This window comes from Camelus dromedarius, chromosome 6 (genome assembly GCF_036321535.1).
Source record: "Camelus dromedarius isolate mCamDro1 chromosome 6, mCamDro1.pat, whole genome shotgun sequence".
Classification (NCBI taxonomy): domain Eukaryota; kingdom Metazoa; phylum Chordata; class Mammalia; order Artiodactyla; family Camelidae; genus Camelus; species Camelus dromedarius.
The window spans coordinates 62082954-62087526 of record NC_087441.1 but is presented as its reverse complement, the minus strand read 5'-3'; the positions used below and the strand labels follow the sequence as shown (position 1 = coordinate 62087526).

Genomic DNA, 4573 nt, shown 5'->3' with positions numbered 1-4573 from the left:
ATTTTTGTCATGATGAAGTGACCAAAACTATCTCCCCCACCAAGAAATTGTAGGGCTGAGCCAAAACCCCCTGAATATATTTACAAGTTCCCCACCTTTTGATGATGATTTGCCAACTTGGCTTAATAAAACATTTTAAGCTGAACTCACCTAACCTCATTTGTGCAGTCACCTAAGAATGCAACATTAAAAACAGATCAGTTTGTTCATTCCACTCTCCCAAATTACTTGCAACCTCAATCACTCATTTCCAAATCTTCAGAGTCATAGTGGAACACTAAATGGTGGGGGCATGTTACCAGAGAAGCAGAACCAAATTACCATTAACTTATTCACTTAGTCCACTGGCATGTGTGTGACCACAGAATATTTTCATCGTCAATTAAAATCAAGTGGAGACCAGCACTATACATTTATTCTATACATCTCCCCATTATGTGCTTGAATTAGAGGTTGTGGGGAATTTGTTTTTACCATTGGCTAGTTACTTTGAATGTATGGATAATCAAAAAGGTGAAAAGAGCTCTAAATATTCCAAGTGTCTATTCAAAAGCTGTTAAATGAAAAATGATGAAATGGAGAACACCCACAATAACTCTTGGACTCCTGGAGATCCTAAGACATGCTACAAAAATAGGTCTTTATTCTTAGGAAAATATAGTCAGAGCTAGCTTCCTTATGCTATACATAAAATCTTAACATCAGAGGCAGTACAGATAGTACAGATAGTTTTTGAACTGATCGCCAAACAAGCACAAACCCACTACGTTGAAAAGAACAGGTAATTTGAGGTTTTTGGCAAAAGACAGTACTTCACACATCTAATCCAAATCAAAGAGCCTGCAGACAGTTTTCAGTGAGATGAAAGGAATGAAATAAATATAAACTCTACAGATAAATAAATGTCAGAGAATTTAAATAAGCTAACAGAACTAATATTTTTTTAAATAAAAATACTAGTCAGGTACAAGCTTTTGTTTCTCAATGCCAGACTTCTAAATGTTTATCAGACTACTGTTATCATTAAAAACTTAATCTTGGACCAGGGCATTAGTTATAATACTGTTTTGCATTCATAAAAAAGATGTGTTTCTTTCAACTGAATGTTCCTGGTCCAGAAAAATATTTTAGGCATATACTGAAGGCAGACTGTGGTACTAATAAAACTTATATCTTAAGTACTTTTTTAAAAAAGTGACAGACCAAAGAGTCCATCTACTAATTTGCCCACAGTTAAAAATGTCTTTGAACATTGATTTAATTTATAATTAGCATCTTAAGAAAAGTAGTGGCATGCCCTATTGAGTGGTACTGAGTAATTAGTACTACATTTTAAAACATCATCCCCACAAGTTTATTCATTTTATGTATTGTTACTTCTTTATTCATTCATTTTATACCATTGAATTCCTATGGTCATAAAAATTTCATGGTGTATGTCACTGGGGAGAAAAATGATCACTGTGGGGATTCTTGGAAGTTTTAGGAACCTGAGCAATCATTTACTGTAGGGGGTTAGCTCTCTCACCTAATGCTTTGAGTCCTTCTACTTTTTAATTTCTCCCCTGAAAATAGACTATGTCATACTCTGTAAAAAACAAGGTGGTCTTTTTTTTTTCCTTCTGTATTTCTCAACAGTGACTTTTAACTTAGCAGTCAAAAAAAGGATCCGGAATGTGACAATTTTGCCCATTTAGCATGATATTCACCCTGATATAAAAGTCTTTTCAAATATCTTTATACAAGTGAATACCCGAGGCCACCCCATCAAACCATTCCTATGATGTTCCTATTTGATCGTGAAGAAAGTGTTTGTATTTTGTAAGATCAGACTCGCAGTAATTGGTAGATAAAATTTCTCATGATGCTACAACAGTAGCCATCATGAGTGTGCAACCGCTTTTTGTGCTAAATCCCCCACCCCCCTTCATTCCTAACATCTGATTCCGTCACAATGGCTGAAAACCTTCCACAAAAAGCATGTTTGGGAGAATATGTGTAACACAATTTTCTCACAAAGCAACTTTCTGAAAACTGATTAACTAAATTGATGATCACTTTTGATTGCCAAGTAGTCTGCAGAAACAAAATCTTGCGTCTGCTTTGGTTAGGTAACTCAAGTTTTTTTAACAATCAGAATGCTTTAAGGATACATTTTCACCCCAAGGAAGGGACTTGACTCTTGGATTTAAGACCCATTCCTTGACAATATATACAAAATTTCTGTAACTTGTCATCTGTCCATTCTTTGAAGCTGTCAAAGCCAAGAACCCATAAACAAATCACAAATATAGCAATAACCTACATTAATTAACATTCCCCTTTTAACATGTTGACATTTTTACTAAAGGATTAGTTATTTTTGCATTTCCATTTCTCATATCCCATGACATTCCATAAAAATTGCATTATTGCTTTATAGGCCACACAACATTCAAAAGTATGTTTATATGCATTGCCTGTTTTCCTTGATCTCTGATAAGAGTTTGATACTGATTTTACTACAGAAATTTAAGTTTGAAAAACCAGTTAGTATTTCTTCTCAGAACTTAATTGTTCACATCACTAATCACTACATGCATATTTAGCTCTGATTATATTGCTCAAAAACTGCACCCATTATCAGAACAGTGCAAATGATTATTTAATTTTAAAAGTAATTATAATGGCTTAAATTCAAAGTTATTCGAATGAACACTGTCAAGTAATTTCACTTGAGTGTGTATATATTTCATCACCACTTTTTTACATTTACCCATCAATTCTTCACAATTTTTTAATATCAGATTTCCCTCCCAAATCCCCAAACTAAGAATGCCAAATAGCCTTGGAAACCCACAGCTCCGTATTTTAATGTTTTAAGAACACATTTGTGGACTCACAAAAATGTTCATCTTTCAACTTTGACAATGCAGTTCTTACTTAAAACAAACCTGTTCTAAAATCCCAACAAATAATTCTGAGAATTAACTTAAACACCTTGACAGTGTCCCATAAAAAGGGTATGACAGTAAAGTGCCAATAGGCATGGCAATGACCTCTTCAATGGGATCATTTAACTCCTTGGGACTGGGAAATGCCAGCACCAAGGATTACACTGAGATTCAATTTTACTGAAGGCTACATTTAATTTACCCATTTTCCACAGCCTATTATACTCATTAAATGTTAGAATGAAATGTAAATGTTTTGTGTAGCCCTCAAACTTATACTAAGATTTGAGAGAGATGTACTTTAAAAAAGCACGGGGTTATATATATAAAATCAGTGGCAAAAAGTTTCATTAAGCACCAGGAACTAATTTTTGTCACCCCATACTCATTTTGTAGGTAAGTTTCAATAACCGGCAAGGCACATTTACAAATATTCCAATGAATACTTATTGACAAATTTTAAATTACACTCTATGTCCCAGCTATCCCAGTAACTGACATACAACATACTAAAATGGTTTATTAAGATAACATAAAAAAAACCAATTAATGTGAAACATACAGGCTATTGGCAACCACTATCTAAAATTATGTAAGTACAAATAAACATACTGAAATGTGTGCATTTCTAAGTTTTTAAACCAGAATATTTCTACACTAACACACATTTATATTAATGACACATAAAAAAAATAAAAACTTTATTACAAAAATAAGTTACACTCGCCTCCAGCTTACAGTATAAAACAATTTTATTTGCAGGAATGCAAAATGATTGTTTGCCATGAGCATTTAACATATGACATGTCTAATTTTCTTGTTAAATTTGCATTTACTGGGGGAACTGGTGTGTATAAAACCTTAATTAAGTATAATAAGCTCTGATCTTCATCGTGGTGCCTATTGGGTATGTGATATAACTGCAGTATCCCTTTGGGGAAGGGGAAAAGGGATTTCTTTATACCAAGTCCTAATTAAACTATAATTTCACTTTTGACTTTAAGCTATCAATTTAGGACTTGGCAAAAAATTTTTTTTGAGGGTGATTCAATAGAGGATGCTTCACCACTGAACACTCACTGTCATCAAGGTGCTTTAGAAAATTAAAAACATAGCACAAATGATTGTACTCTATTCTACAAGTTATCATGACCTGCATAAGAAATGGAAAGCTGATTCACATTTTTGCAGTGATCAGCAATAAGAAATGCACTAATGAAACATACCTTTTACCTAAAAAGCTAAACTACAGCCATATACTAATTTCCTATGATTTATGAAAAAACTTCAAAATATCCAAATGTCAGGCTTCGCTGTACAATTGTCAGTTTTAGTCTGACTTTTTATAAAGGGACACTGCAGTATTTAGTACAAGTTCGGATGCACTTTTTTTGAACATCTGATGTCTTACAAAAGTAACATCTTGCTAAACTATTATACATCCAAATAACTACAATATCTGAAGAAGCAAGGCTGCTTTTTCAGCCACAAAATACGACAAAAGCAAGGCCTGTTATGATGGTCATGAGGAAGTCTTACAAGCCTCTGAAACTAAAGGCAACTAAGAATGTTACATTTGGTATATTAAAATCTTACCCTCATATCATTTAACAAGCCTTGCTTTTATCTACAAAGATTTT

The 4573-nt window shown here is 33.4% G+C and overlaps 1 protein-coding gene across 2 annotated transcripts in view; it reads right to left on the bottom strand.

The window, feature by feature from the left end:
- Positions 1-623: 623 nt before the first annotated feature.
- SYNCRIP (synaptotagmin binding cytoplasmic RNA interacting protein) overlaps positions 624-4573 on the bottom strand; it is a 28847-nt gene continuing 24897 nt past the window's right edge. For both annotated transcript variants that reach the window (XM_064486889.1, XM_064486888.1), the window contains exon 12: positions 624-4573. This exon is cut by the window's right edge. The gene's annotated coding sequence lies outside the window, so the exon portion shown is untranslated.